At 34.6% G+C, this 16,727-nt stretch overlaps 1 long non-coding RNA gene across 2 annotated transcripts; it reads left to right on the plus strand.

Moving 5' to 3' along the window:
* The first annotated feature begins 2 nt into the window (after positions 1-2).
* Positions 3-2,940, plus strand: LOC126750203 (uncharacterized). 2 transcript variants are annotated; one of them, XR_007665637.1, is made up of 3 exons: positions 3-1,057; positions 1,985-2,352; positions 2,413-2,940. It is a non-coding gene; the product is annotated as an uncharacterized LOC126750203 (long non-coding RNA). The 2 variants fall into 2 exon arrangements; XR_007665638.1 differs by having other exon boundaries at positions 3-239.
* The last annotated feature ends 13,787 nt before the right edge of the window (positions 2,941-16,727 follow it).

Consider the following 16,727-nt stretch of genomic DNA (forward strand, 5'->3'; position numbering starts at 1 on the left):
GATCACAATTTTGTGTACGGCTGGTACAAAGGCCGATATAAGCTTTTATATCGATAATACATTTAACATTCACCATTAATGATCTAATAAAGAGGACTTGTTTGTTGGGTGAGACTTATATATAAGATTTGTATCTTCAAATTGATTCCGACCTCTTCAAATTGATCAGCAAAAATTGGATGTTGCGTTATAAGCCGCAGAAGTGCTTATGTCTATAAAAAGATTTCGCAGCGATTCAGGTTAGCGTCTTTGATTTTTAGAAATACTTTTCATTATAATTAGTAATCCGGTAAATTCAAAAATGCAAATAACATTTCTAAAAAATACTTATCAACATTGACTACGGCGCTATTTAAATAAAGTCAGAATCTCAATTTACTCTATATGTTAAGTTTTCATTTAATTTTCATTTAGTTTATTTAGTTCATATTAATTCATGTTCTTTTATCACTCGGTATTTTTCTTTAGTTAAATTTAATGCCTTTGGTTGACTCACCTTGTTAAGGATGTATTTCATTTGTTTAAATAATTTATTTTTTTGTTGAATTTCAACACCTCGTTTTGAGGCCTTAAACAGTGCGCGATTCATTCGAGCTCTAAAGCCCTGGTTTCCTCAAAAGCGGTACCGATAAGTTGCGGCCGCAATAATGCGTTGAATGACGACAGATTGCGGTGGAAAAATCAGGGTTATTAATTGCGGCAAATAAATGTGTAAACTCAGAAAGCGTCGCCAGTACCGTTTTGCGTTAAAAACAATCGACATGGACGATCTCGATGTTGCTCTTTTGGTAGTGTTAAATGGAGAGGAATTAGATGAAGAGATACATAGAAGGAGTGAATCTGACCTTTTTAAGAAAAGAACTACAGAGGGTACTTACAAAATTTTGATTTGTCGCCATCTATATACTAACGAAAATAAGTTCAGGGAATATTTTCGTTTGACACCAGTCTTATTTGATTATGTCTTGGGATATATAAAAGATGATCTTTCTTCAAAACCAACAAATCGTGTTCAAAATCCATTGACTCCTGAGCAAAAATTATGCCTGCTTCTAAGGTATGTATTTCATTAATACTAACTACATCAAACACAAATACAGTAAAGTAAAGTAGCATGTATGTTTTGGTAAATACACATGTTTTGATAAATTTACAAATTTATAAAATACTCTTGGCTGGGCTCCGCCAATACTAAAGTAGCGGATGCTCCTATTGGTGTTACAGAATCATCGGAAACAAATGTACTGTATGATGTTGAGCTACCTGCTGATAATGGTCCACGCCCATAGTCAGCACTTGGCAATGGTGATAGATGTTCTATCTCTGCATTTCCAACTAAATTTCCAATTTGCATTCGAAGCCTAGCCTGAACGATTTTTGGCAGCTTGCTAGTTATTTTTGCTATGGATGCAAATAATAAATCATTTTCATCCTGCTTTTCCATTTTGTTTTGATCTTGCCTTTCAGCTATTTGTCTTAATATCTTCAAACGTTGATCAGCAGGTGTGTATGTAGTTGAACATTTACGTTTAGTAACTTTTGGAGTTTTCTTAGTTTCAGCTCCATTTTCTGGAATATCTAAAATATTGCTACTAGTGTCGTCTACAGTAAGTAATTCAGACTGTTGTTGCTCTATGTTGTTGCTCTCTTTACTGCAATGAGCCGTGCTATTTTTTACACTCTCCTGGAATTCAGAATTTTCTATGTTGCTGAGAGTGCTGAAAATATAATAAAGTTTGTATTATCAGCAAAATAAGGTAACATAAATTTACCTTCTCTTGCCTGAAGAGATACTATCTAAAAATGACAGCTGCTCAGATCTTTTCTTTGCTGCTTCCTCAGACGAACCCGTGCTAGGTTTGCCTCGTCTCTTTATGTAATAATCTCTTACATATCCCCATCTCTTGCTGCAGTCATTATCTATAAATATAAAAATAAAAACAAAGAGGCAAGTGCTCTAAATTACTACATGTTATTTTTTTAGGTTTTTGGCTACAGGAGAATCATTTCGATCATTGGCGTTTCAGTTTAGAATATGCCATTCGTGGATTAGTGTAATAATAAGGCAGGTTGCTGAATCCATTGTTGCAAGAATGCTTACTTTGGTAATGCCAAAACCAACAGAGGAAATGTTCAAAACCATCTCTACGAAATTCAGATCTCTTTAGGATTTTCCGAACTGTGTTGGAGCAATTGATGGTAAGCACATTCGGATAAAGGCTCCAAAAAATAGTGGATCCACTTTCTTCAACTACAAGAACTTTCATTCTGTAGTGATGTTGGCACTTGTAGATGCAGATAATAAATTTGTTGCAGTAGACATAGGATCGTACGGCAGAGAAGGAGATGCAGGTAAAATGCAAACAAGGAATATAATTTATAATTTTTCTAATAAAATAAATTTCATTTTAGGCATATATTTAAAAAGTAGATTTGGAAAAACAATTCTGAAAAAAGAATTTAATATTCCACCGCCACAACCATTGCCTGGCATGAATATGCTGGTGCCCCATGTTATTCTCGGCGATGAGGCATTTGCTTTTCATGAGCATCTCATGAAACCATATCCACGAAATCAATCAGTATCTGATAAAACTAAAGCAATCTATAATTACCGACTTTCCCGAGCTCGCAGAACAACTGAAAATACCTTTGGCATTCTTTGTGCATTTTTTCGGATATTTTTTCAGCCAATTGCTACGCGTCCGGAAACCACGGATAAACTTATAATGTGTGCCTGTATTTTATATAATCTTCTGCGAGAAGCAAATATTCTTCCGACAGTGACTAATAGGACAGAGAAATACTCACTTCCTACAGAAAATTTACTTCCACTAATTCACAACAACGTACGCGGGGCAAATATACCAGTTCAAATTCGTGAGACATTTAAACGTATTTTAATGGACCCGGTGCTGTAGCATGGCAGGAACAGCATTACCGAGAAAACTAAATCAATCACAACAATGTAATATATTAAAAATATACATATATTTTTTATGGTAATGAGAAGTTGTATTATTGTATTACCCGTTATTTGTAGTATATGGGCTATTTCCGTCCATAAACTCTGTTTTAATTGGGTTTTTCTGTAATCTTTACATTGAACATTATATAAACATTCATGATTTCTAACAAAATCTATCAATATTTTATCCTGCTCACTTGTCCATTCATGGTGTTTTATACCAGAACACATTACCCTAAAAAAAACACCATTATATAACGTTAACTTTGTAATATAAAACATAAATATCTATTTTATCAGTTTTATAATAAAAAAATAAACGAAATCACAACAAGTCACAACACATGCCGGTACAGTCATATTGCGTTGTGGCGACCACCAACGCATCCTTAAAAACCATTGCTAATGATGTGCATAGTACAGTTTTCTATGACGTCATTCAACGCATTATTGCGGCCGCAATTTATCGGTACCGCTTTTGAGGAAACCAGGGCTTAAGCGTCAAACAGTTTAGAGTCGCGACTCAACACCGAAAAATCGCTAGCGTGAAAGTGTAGATAATTCGCAAATCTCGGCCACCGATAATAGAAGGTAAGGTCTCGCAACAGCGTTTTCCAAGTTTTTTAGTTAATCTCATTAAGTGTTTACAGTCCACTAAATTACCTTTTTTTTCATCGTGAGTTAACTAACTTTTTTATTTTATTTTTTATTTGAACCCAGCGTAATTAATCAATACTATATTTAACTATTTGACAATGAAAAAAATTGTCATTTGACTGCCTTTTGTGGCGCCATCTCTATTTCACTTAAATTAAGCAATGTCTGTTCTCTTTGACAACTGACTTCGCTCGTTTCAAATGCCAACAATACTTGCGAGTAAAGTTGTATCTACTATCCGTATCTGCATATGAGGTCATTATTTGCAAAACTTGCTTTTTGCTCGTAAGCCTTTTTTGGGAAATCGAAAAAAACGATTAAAGGCCCTGTAGTATTTTTCTCGCAATTGAAAGGTTTTTATAATTGTTGCTTATGACCTTTAGAAATGTAATTTAGGAGATTTCAGCCTAACATAATTGCAAAGTTTTTAAAAAACAGGGTTTTTTATTGCAAATAACCAGTTTTGAAAATACATAGGTACCTTAAATTGAAAAAAAAATAGTAATTAGTTCAATAAAGTAAGTTATTTTGTCATACAAATAAAACATTGAAATTCGCATTTCTAATGATACTTATTTAAAAAAATATATAAAGAAAAAAACAGAAGAAAAAATCCTAACCATCAACGGTTTCTTCTGGTGAGGCAGAATCTTTTTTTAAGTGTTTTTTTAAGTTCCGGAAGGCTTCTCCAATTTTCTCCGTAGTTTGGAAAGGAGACCATTAATAGTTCCTTTTATCCCCCTTAAGTTCTTTTCCCAGTGGTAATTTCAGAGGAGCCATTGAAGAAAGGCTAACATTTTTTTTACAAATACTTTTAGCTTTTCCAATAGCATTGTTGTAATTGGGCTCACCTCGGATCAGAACATTTTTATCTTTTTTTACAAAAATAAACCGCTTTGCCTTATTAAATTCAAAGTGCCATGAACTAGGCAGCTTAATAACACGTTTTGCTTGTGTTCTCCAATCAGAGACATCCCAATCGATACCGATTTTCCGTATAGTGGAATGAAAGAAAAAAAGAAAGAAGGAAAATGTGCTATATTACGTAAGACAACAAAATCTTGTGTACAAGCATCCTAAAAACTAAAAAATTCCAAATTCACTTTAAATTTCAAATTTCAAACAAACATAACATCTAAAACACTTTACCATAAAATTTACACACATTACCAAAATTAATCATAACAAAACAGATTGAGAAAAAAAAAAGCATCTTTTTGATAAATTTCATTAAAAAATAAGTAAAGCTGTCAATAAAACAGAATTTAGAAGAAGCAAATTAAATTATTTAACAGGAAACAAAACTAAAACACTAAAATGATGTCAGAGCACAGGTTAAAAGGTATCATTCAAAAAATCGTCAAGGCTATAATATGCCCTGGATAATAAAAGTGATTTTAATTCCTTTTTGAATCTCTTAACTTCTAAATTTGTCTGATACATAGAGGAACATGGTTGTAAATTTTTTTGCTAAGGTATATAAGTGAGTTCTTGGTGAGGGAGGATGTAGGGATTGGTAAGGGAAAATCGTTAACCTGGCGAGTCATATGACCAGTGTTAGAGGAAGGTTTAGGACATTTATGAATAAGAGTAGCTGTTTCTAAGATAAAAAGAGAAAAAAGAGTTAGGATTTTTTGAGATATAAAGAGAGGTTTACAAGAATCTCTTAACCCAGCGGAACATAGGTATCTAACTGCCTTTTTTTGAATCACAAAAATTATGTTTAATAATCCCTTGTTGCTTAAACCCCAAAAAGGCAAGCCATAACGAAGGTGGGACTCAATAAGAGAAAAGTACACTGAACGTGCAACTACCCCTCCCAGCTCATGCCCCGCCATTCTTACTGCAAAGCATCCAGAGGATAATTTTGATGCAAGATTTAGGATATGATCTTCGAAGCGAAGGCGATCATCAATGGTAATACCAAGGAACTTACAGCTTTCTTTGTTTTGCAAGGGGGAGTTTTTACTAAACATAAGGCCCTGAACGTCACACTTAAATCCCATAATAAAGGTTTTGCCCACATTAAATACAAGCCTGTTTGCAGCACACCACTCCTATAAAATCTTAAGATCCTTAAAAACCTGGGCTCTAACATTATCAGAATCTCTATGATTCCATAAAATGGTGGTCATCAGCAAACTGAACCACTTTGCCCTGCAGTTTTAATGAACCCAAATAATTTACATAGAGCAAAAATAATAGTGGTCCTAACACTGAACCCTGGGGTACTTCAGTTTTAAGGGATCTGGAATCGGTTAAACATCCAGATACTGTAACTCTTTGGGTACGATTAGACAGATAGGATTCCAGCCATTGCAATGCCACACCTCTAAAGCCATAATTATTGAGCTTAGACAGCAGTATTCCATGATCTACACAATCAAATGCCTTGGATAAATCGCAAAACACTGCCGCCGCGGACTCTCCAGAATTTAAGGACACATAGACACTCTCCAAAAAGCCGAAAACAACGTCATGAGTCCCTTTTCCCGTTTGAAATCCAAACTGATTTGCAGATAAAATGCAATTATGTTGCAAAAAAGATAAAATTCTGATTTTTGCAAGTTTTTCAACTATCTTGGAGAGGGTAGATAATATAGAAATTGGACGGAAATTACAAGGCTCACTCACATCTCCACCCTTATAAAGAGGGATAACCACTGCCTCCTTCAAACATGCTGGAAAGATGCCATTATGAAAGGAATTGTTTATGGCAGAGGCTAAGGCATTCAATGCTGAGTCAGGCAAAAGGAGTAGTAATTTTGATGATATTCCATCAGCTCCAGCTGATTTATGGTTTTTTAAGCTTTTAATTGCATCTCTAACATCAGTAAGGCTAACAGGATAAAAGAAAAAAGAATTTTGAACTGACACTTGTTGAATATAATGCAAAGGATCAATATTAGTATTCACATCCTTGAGCAATAAATGAGGAATATTACAGTAATAATCATTTAAACTATTTGGTCTTACTTCTGGTTCTGAAACTTTCTTGTGAGAATGCCTGAAGTCATTTATAATTGACCAACATTCTCTCTGCCTATTTGAGGACATATTCAAGCGGTCACTATAATATTTAACCTTAGCTGCTTTTATCGTCTTTCTATATAGACTACGATATTTCTGATGATAAAGAATAATGTTTGCATTAGTTGTAAACTTGCACAGCTTAGCCAAAAAACGGAGGTTTTTAGCTGAAGTTCTGAGGCCTGCTGTCACCCGTGGTTTTCTATTTTTCATTTTAAGCCTCTTTTAAGGAAAACACTGATTGATCTTGTCACATAGTACATGAAATAACAAAGTAAACGGGTCAGGAGCCATTTCAACTGCATTCCAATTAATCAAAGCTGCAGTAGAAGAAAAAGCATTAAAATTTGCTCTGCTGAAAATTCTTCCTATATAATGAGATGAAGGAAATACAGTGTTGCATGGAATCCTAGCGAGAATGGTCAGAAATACCAGATGAGAGTACTCTACATGACAAATCATTTAAATTTGTACACAAATAATCAATAGTAGTTGCAGATGAGGATGTTATACGTGTGGGTGAAAGAACATGCATCTTCAAGTCATAAGATTCCAATATACTTAAAAGGAATGTATGATATGATGGCAAGCTTACATCAGTGAAGTTAATATTAAAGTCACCAGCCAATATAACTATGGAATGCTTTCTAATTAAATCATCGTAGTCACTAATTTTGACGATAACAGGCATTTTTTTAATATCTTTTTCTATAAGGCCGAAGATACGATCAGGCGGAATAAAGGAATGACCGACGATCGGAAAAATCAGTTCAATTTGTTTAATATGTTTCGGCGCTTCTTCTAGAAGCCAATAAGCCAACATTGCCATCATATTCGTGTTTTTGTTTTGTCCGCCGCAACCATCAGCGAACAAACGAACTGATTCTATACTGGGATCAAAATCAAAATTATTTAGAGCATGTTGCAAAGCTGATGCAACTGTATTAGAATCTTTGCGGGAATCAATTTCTGTCCACTAGTAAGAAAACATATTGATTGGCCTTAATTTATCTTTAGAAGTTCCAGCGACAATGGTAAAATTATTGTAGTTGATTTGCTGGCTAAAATATGCTGCTTGATCAGGTAGTCTTGGCAGTGCCAAGTTTTTCTGGCAGTCAAATGAAAAGTAAGTTGTGTTGGGTTCAGGATTTTTAAGCAGTTTGAAAAAATCCTTTACTCAGACGAACGTGGTATTTTATTGACACTGCAGCATGACTAGATTTCCCCCTTTTTGGTTTTTCTCCCTGACAACACGCTAATATCAAAAGATCTTGGCTAATTTTGTTACTTATATACTATTAATACTTAAATGCCGTTCCGAAAAAAATGTTTGTAAACAACCCTACAACAGCTACTACCGCGTGTTAATCACGTGATTTAACAAGTTAATTTCATTGGTGTCAAAACAAGGAGCGAGTTTTGCAAGTAAAACGTCAAAGCAAAGAGCTAGTTCTGCATATAACTGTAATTTTCTTCTCAGTATTTACATGCTAAAAAGAGACTTTTAAAAAATTCTGATTTTATCATTTGATTCCCCTTCAAAATTTAAATAAACTTAGCAAAAAAAAAAATTCCATGATTTTGTCGATTAGCAAGTTTTGCAAATAATGGCCTCATATATAACCCACTATTAATAACCGGATATCAACTTCCTTCCTATTATCACTTCTACAAGGTCTGAAGGTCAGAACCACAGAACACAAATATATAGTCTTCTTTTTCTTCCTCAAATACAATGGACTCGCGTCGTATTTCGACGGCCGTATATAGTCTGAACACGAAGAAAGCTGACTGGAAAAAATACAAGTCTATTCAGTACTTGTATTTGTACAAAGTTGGGTGATTCATATCTTTATTAATATTTGAATCGTACTAACTTAGCAATTCGTATCAAAACATTCGTATTATTCGTACTAAAATTGAATCGTAGATATATACAATACGCCGTGACATACGTATGATGAGGGCATGTGGCATGTGAAGGGATGCCCTCACATGCAGCATATAGAACATTTGTATAAATGTTTTTATATAACATGATGCCAATAGTACGAATATGTTTAATACGATACATACGAGTTGCGATTGCCAATACAGCCTAAACGAATTCGGTAGAACTGTTCGGTGCGATACGAATTTATACGAATACGAAAAGGTTTTTATTCGTATGAGTCGACAATAAAATGAGATTCGTATCATTGGTACGAATCATACGAATACAATCATCTCTACTTGCCAGAAGTTAACGTACTAGAAAATAAACATTTTCTTACAACAAAGACAAAATATAGTCAAATAGTAAACGACTATACCATCGCGACAGCGGAAACTAGCCATCAGAGAAGCAATAAGACTCTTTTCGCTACAGAAAACCTAGTTAGTCATAATAACAGACTCACTGAGTGCGCTAGAAAGAATATCAAATATAGAAATCAGAAAAGATGCATATTACATAACACTAAGCACCAATCAAGTAACTAAGTATTGAAAACAACAGCATCAAGTTAATATGAATAACGAGCCTCACTGGAATAAAAGGAAATGAGACAGCGGACAAACTTGCAGCAGAAGGAAGACAAAATAATACCATAGAACAACTAAATAAAATCCATCATTTAAGATTCCTTAAACTAATTTTAAAAAAATGGTGAAAATAGATGGTCATATACGACAATTGAATAGGGAAAAGGTGGCAGCTACGCACAAATACAGCCCAAAACTTCAAAAAGAAACATGGCTTAACAACGCCAAATACACAAACAGGCGCAAAGCCGTTCACTCATTCGTATGAAAACAGGCTGCACCACTCCAGAACACTTAAAAAAATACATGTCAAAGAAGACCCAAACTGTATTTGTGGACAAAAAGGAGCACTAAATCATCTCATCTTCAACTGTACCTTCAGGGAAAATCAATGCAAGGAAAACTACTTGCAAGCCACACAGGAACTATTAGGACCAGTAGGCATCAAGAACATTCTAACAAAACCAGCGTCAATGACCATGCACAAAATCATAGAATACCTAAGAAAAGAAAACATCAACTTATAAGCAAAGAAAAAAAAACAGAAAAAACTGGAAGAGACTACCAACGAGAAAAGGCACGGGAAGATCTAGACGTACCTCTGAAGTACGCCATTCATCAGTAAGTAAAATATTTATTTAAAAAATCGTAACATAACACGATAATTTCCAAGGGATCCCACAAAATAACCATCAGTACAAATCTACAACACAGAAGGTACGCAGCATAATACACTGAAACATCTGTAGTTATAATACTAATCGTGATAAACTGGCAGCTCTTGCCAATAAATAAAGGGTGTTTTTTTTAGAGGCGGAGAACTTTAAATTGAAATTAAACACAAAATATTTTATTGATATGAACGAATTTGTTTTTATATTAAAGAATTTTTTTTGGCATTAATATTTAAAAATGATTTCGGGCATGTGACCCCCACGGCTGGCGCGTACGTGGCGTAATCAAGAGGTCTAATTTTCACACACTCTTTCCAGTACTGCAGGCTGTATTTCGGCAATCATGCGTCGTATGTTGCCTTCCAAGTGCTCAAGTATTTCGGGTTTATCAGCGTAGACATGCGACTTAACATAGCCCCAAAGAAAATAATCTAATGGCGTCAAGTCGCACGAACGAGCTGGCCAGTTTACAGGTCCATTCCTTGAAATTATTCGTTGCTCGAATGTCTCTTGCAGTAAATTAATTGTTTGGCGCTCTGTATGGCACGTGGCACCGTCCTGCTGAAACCACATTTCGGCAACGCCTGCAACGGCTTGAGGCACAAAAAAGTTGGTTATCATGTTTCTGTATCGCTCATCAGCATTTCTGAAGACATAAGGACCAATGATTCCACCGGCCCATAAAGCGCACCAAACGGTTAGATTTTCTGGATGTAACGGTTTTTCGCCAATAGCTCGTGCATTCTCATCCCCCCAAATTCGGCAATTCTGCTTATTTACATAGACATTTAACCAAAAGTGTGCTTCATCACTGAACAAAATTTTCATATGAAATCGTGGATCAACAGCAATCTTTCCTTCCGCCCATTCAGCTAATGTACGGCGCAAAAGATGATCCTGGGGTTTCAACTCCTGGACAAGTTGAATTTTATATGCTCCCAATCCGAGATCTTTGAGCAAAATTTTCCATAAAGTGGATGGACATAAGTTCACTTGTTGAGAATGACGACCAATTGACACATTTGGATCATTATCAACACTATGCTGCACAGCAGCTATCGCTTGTTGCGTGCGCACTGTACAGCATCTTACGGGATGCGTATTGTCGACTAGAGTATTGCGAAAACGATCAACAGTTTCTCGAATTAATCTCTCTGAAGGACGATTATAAGCACCATAAAATTCACGTAATGCCCGATGTGGTTCTCGAATAGAACCATGTCTTTCAAAATAAATTTAAACAATTTGGAAACGTTGCTCCGGCGTGAGTCTGTTCATGATGAATTGCCAAACCAAACTAATCTAAAAATAACCCAGAACTGTCAGGTCGGCTGTCATAAAAAACAGTGTTGCCCAATGAAAGTTCTCTGCCTCTAAAAAAAACACCCTTTATAACCCTGCAGCAATATGTTTAACTGAGACCTAAATGAAAAACGTAATACATCCACATGTATACGTTCAGATAGAGATGATGACTACGGCGGAGTGGCAATTCTCATCAACCATACCATCTCTTTCAGAGAGACTTTTCTGCTGGACAGAAAAAAATCAGAGGAAATGCAGCGGAAACTTCCTATTATCACTTCAACAAGATCTGAAGGTCTGAACACCAAGAAAGCTGACTAGAAAAAATACAAGTCTATTCTAGAAAGGGTCAATTACAAAGAAGCAAAAAACCTCGACAATTTTGAAAGCCGCAGATCAGGCCATCCCCCCAAGCAGAATAAAGCTCCAAAACGCAGCAGGCTCAAGCCATACCATAGGGATTGAAGCCTACTGTGATCCTTGGGAGGTTATGAAGTATACAGGAAAAACTCCCTAAGCAACGCAACATCTTCTGAGCTGAAGTATGAGCTATTAACAGAGCCATGAAGTTAATGGAAAACTCGAGTTCCATAATATTTTTATTAGATTCGTGTTATGAGGGAACACTGGCAACCAGGTCCTGGTTGCACCGGCATTAACCGAGCCGTTTCAGAATTAACCCGGTACAAAAAACATCACGTTTCAAAATTAGCCGGTGAAATCAGCTGGTTGCGACCGACGAGGTATCGAATCCATATCATCCCGGTTAAGATTTTAAGGTGGAATCTCGGTCAAATAGATTCTTCCTAGGATTCCTAACCTAGTTTTGTATTTTTGGCACCTTAGCTTTTGTAAATTTGTTGCTCAATTTTCAGTTTAATTTTTGTGGATATTTTAACTTTATTTTGAGGGTCGAATGAGAATGGTAGAAGAATAACATAAAACTTTAATACAATTTTTTTTAATATAATGATTTCATTAATAAAGGTGCCGACTATAAAAGTGACAAACTGAGATACTTAAAATGGAGCTGGGTTGTTTTTGTTTGGTTTTTACTTAAACATCAAAACAGTGGCAACCTTTCAATCTTTTCAAAAATTTAAAAAATATGAACATAAACAGGAAGCGATATTATTAAAGCTGCCAACTGTCAAACACATTCTAAGAAAATCAACCGAAGCGTTTCCGAATGTTTAAGTTACCCAACGGCAATCTGGGATCTACCGAAAAATGTTCGATTAACCGGTTAATTTAACCGGTGAATTAATAGACAGTTTTCGAAACCATTAAAAGGTATGACCGGTAACCACTAATTGACATGCATGACATTTAAAGTGTCATTTATCGTATATCCCTACCGGCTAGGGATGGTACAGACTAGTATTTTTTTGGAACTGTTCCGTTACGTTCCTGTTTCTATTCCGGAACAGTTCCAAATTCCTGTTACTTAATAACAGTTCCAACCGAGATTGTTAAAACAACTTTGACACGATATAAAATTTAATTTAATACGGAACGGTTATGAAAAATTAATAACTGTTCCAAAAGAACTGTTCCTAATATTTTGTATCATCTCTATTACCGGCACCTTCCGCCTATATTGCGACTGTTTACTACCAATACCTCCTATATGCAAAAACCAGAATTTTACAGGAGGAAAAAAAAAACGTTTAAAAAATTAATTTAATAATTTTTAAGTGCAAAGTTATTAGAACATTATTGATGGAATTTATTTAGTTTAAGTGAAACAACTTTTATGTAATTTGTAGGAAAAAATTCTTTTTTAAGGTGTTTTTGTAACATAGGAGTTATTGGCATAGCTTTTATAAGATAGGAGGATTTCATTAAATATAGATACAAACCTGAAGTTTTTATTTTAAATTAGGCGTAATTAAACAAATATTAATTAAAAATAATTAGTGCTTTACATATGAATAATTTATCTTCTTTACATGGCAGAGTATCATAAAAACTATGACAGTCATCCGGTATCGCATTTTTAAGTTCTTGTAAATGTTTATATTTTTATCGGAATGTTGGATTTGTTAAGCTGTGGATAATTAAGTATTACTTCGGATATTTTCTTAGGCCATAAGGGTAGTGTTTTGCATTCATCATCAAATAGCAATTTGTATTGAATTGTTCCATCTAATTTGTAAAGCACGAATATCCGTGACTGTAGGATCATTGGCTTTCCTACCTGGTCGAATATTTGTATACTTCAAAAAAGAACTTTTTGAATAGTCTTTAAAAAAGTCATACCCTAATTTCACAACTTCGTATGGGAATGGTTTAATTCTTGCTTTTCTGTTGGCTGAAATATAGTCACTTGGCAGGTGAATGTCTCTGTTTTTGAGCTTCCGCTCAATGCAGCTGTGTACGGAGTCACCCTCCATTTGAATGTGACCCCGTTCAAGAAATTTTTGAGTTACAGAAATCTTATTTTTAATGGAATAATTAAGCAATGCATTGGCCAAGACTTTGTTCCGGTTTTGATAGGTGCAACCGTCTGAATATATAATAACAGGTAACTTTTTGTTGGTGCAGTGTCTGTCTAAATAATCAATAATGCATGAGGTAAACGCAGAAGCTACTCTACTAATAACATGTACTATGATGGCTAGTAATATCGTACACCGTAAAATTGTGCCCACATAATTTAGTCTTGAAAAACACACTGCTTGCTTGAACATTCGGACAAATTTTAGCCGCCTGGAGGTCCATAGTAAGAACAATTCAGTTTTGTTCCTGAGCTGAAGCTTTATCATTTTGCCTTTCTGTTCGTGCTCTATCTTTTTTTTGAATGTGAATTAAGTGCTGATCATCACTAATATTCCCAACAGTATGACCGACGCAAATATCGCACTGGTCTTTTTTCGGTTGACATATTGCCAAATTACTATCATTGAATTGACAGTAAAATGTTTTGTTTGAAAGGTGTTTTCTATCTGCATTTTTACACGTTTCAAAATATAATTGATAAAGCTGGCTTAATGATTTAAAAACAGGCTCCAAATAAAGTTTTGAAGAGTTGACCCTATTGTAATGTGAAGGCAATTTTGGTAACTGGTTAAAAAAATTCTTTAGGAAATCAATATCTATTTGATGAGGGTTGTTTTTCACGTGACTTAAATTTTGTGCTTCCTTGCACTGATGCATAGAATGGATACTAGTTTTTGTCCAGCTCTGCACAGTAAAGGGTCCTAACCCAAGGGTATTCAGAAACATCTTTCTACAGACTGGATATTTAATATTACTGAACGTGAGCGTATAATTTAAGGTTTCACTTCTGCGAGAGCTACCGACCGTTGTTTTGCGTTTTGGAACAACCCTGGTAACGTGACTAACTAGTTAACTACAAAGATTTTTCTTTGGTCCCAGTTAAGCTCAGTCCAAAATTTATCAAATAAGCACTGCCTTTCTTCTTCAATAAATCTTTTACACATTTCTTTCTTTGATTTTGCACAAACCGAAGAAGTACTAATTTGATTTTGTTCCATTTTTTTCCTTTTGGTTTTGTATACCCCAAGTATTCCTTCCCTTCCATTCTTAGTTTCTTATTCTGATTTTTCTTCCATTTATTTTTGTCTGCCTTGTGTCTTCTTTTTCTCCCCTCGCTCATGTTTCCGTATTCTGCAATATCTTCCTCGACAATATTTAGTTTATCATTTAGCTGGTTTTCAGTTTGCTTTACAATACTCATTATTAGCATCAGCTGACTGTTCATCAGGAATCAATCTGGGATCAGCATTTAGAAGAACAAGAATTTCATTATTAAGTTCAATTTCATGTGGCTCACAACCAACATACGAGATCTCGACATTGTTGTCAACACCATAATTACTTACCGTATCTTGGCAATCGAAATTATTACAGTCCTGAAGGAATTTCAGCGAATTTTCTTGTGTAACTAACACAAAATTAGCTTGAGAAGGCGTCAATGGAATAGATTAGTCTTCAAGAGATGCATCTTCTGTCTCTTTTCTTACCATGCAAATAATTTTGTCTTTTCTCATAGATATTTTGATCTAAAATACAATACAACTAACTCTAAGTATGCCAATGGATTCTACTAAAAAAGTTGCCTATAGAATTTTGAACTTTCTTGAATAATATTTGTTATCAACATTTTCCAATATACCCACAGAAAGGACAAGTAACTTGATGCCCCTTGTACACCTTTATATTATTAATAATTTATTATTGTTTTTTTTGTTACAAAAATATTATGGTATCAATAATAATAATTATTCACCCATATTAGGCCTGCCATGTATCCACAAAACCTCCTAACTGCAGCGAGTATGCAAAATATGGGAATGGAAATAACGCTTATCTACATACTGCTTTATTTTAGAGGCTTTTAAACAATTACAACAGAAAATTTAAGTTCTTGGTTAACTAGAATACTTTATAGTAACAAAAATTCCTCGAAAACATTTATTAAAACATTATAAATTTAAATAAAACTTACTAGCTAATTTACGCGTGGTGCTGTCCATAACACAATGCGAGATAAGAGGCACAAAATATACCCCCTTAGAAATTTCAGTTAAATGGCGCACGTGTGAATTATGAAAAAGCTTTTGCGGTCAATCACAAGGGGCATGTCATGACAAGTAACACGTGACATATTCTAGCTAAACCAGGCTAAACACGAACTTAAAAATATACCTGGACTGCTAATGCATATGGCCACGATACCCAAAAAATGACCACTGCATGGTGGCCGCCATTTTTATAGTGGTTGTGTCCTTTTGATGTTGGTCACTCTGAAAATTTTTAGAGTTGCCAACAAAAAATATATTAAATAACGCTAATGAAGTTGACATTTGACGTGTGAGTATAGCGGATTGCCTAGTTTTTGACGATTTGTAAACGACGCTTGGGTATATCGCCTGGAACAGGCGATGCATCTTTCTCCTTATTTAATACGTGAATAATGTATCACCATCTTTATTTAAAGGTATTTGGTTCAGTTTCTCAAAACCGAATTATTGTGAATTGTCCGTCTGTGTTGTTTATAATAGAATAATATATTGAGTTGTTGACAGAATAATGAATAATATATTTTTTCTATATAAACCCTTTATAATTACAAACCCTCATAAAATCATCTATATTTTGATTCTTATATATGGTTGTACCTATTAATGTGGAAACACTGTACATGGAAGGAAAGTAAAACTTGTAATAGTAAAAATAGAAAGAAAATAAGTGTTTTTAACTAAATTCGTTAAGTAAATACAAGCAAAAACTTAAATGAATATCATGGTATTAGGATTTATAAGATTCAAGATTATCAGAATGATAAAACAAATATGTATTTTAAAGTGCTCGCATCTATTCCAAGTTGATTGAAACGTTGTCTCATTTTAGGTGAGGATTACTTTCTTTCATCAATTTTAACGGAATTCTCAAAGAAGTACCAGAAAAATCACAGATCTAACGCAACTATCTTAAATTCTTACCTATATGTAACTTTCTATTTTGTAAACATAACCTCTCAAAAACTTTAATTGTTTTGTTTCCCTACAGTTGGCACAATTAAAATTTGTCATAGTGACCAA

This window comes from Anthonomus grandis, chromosome 2, assembly GCF_022605725.1.
Source record: "Anthonomus grandis grandis chromosome 2, icAntGran1.3, whole genome shotgun sequence".
Lineage (NCBI taxonomy): Eukaryota > Metazoa > Arthropoda > Insecta > Coleoptera > Curculionidae > Anthonomus > Anthonomus grandis.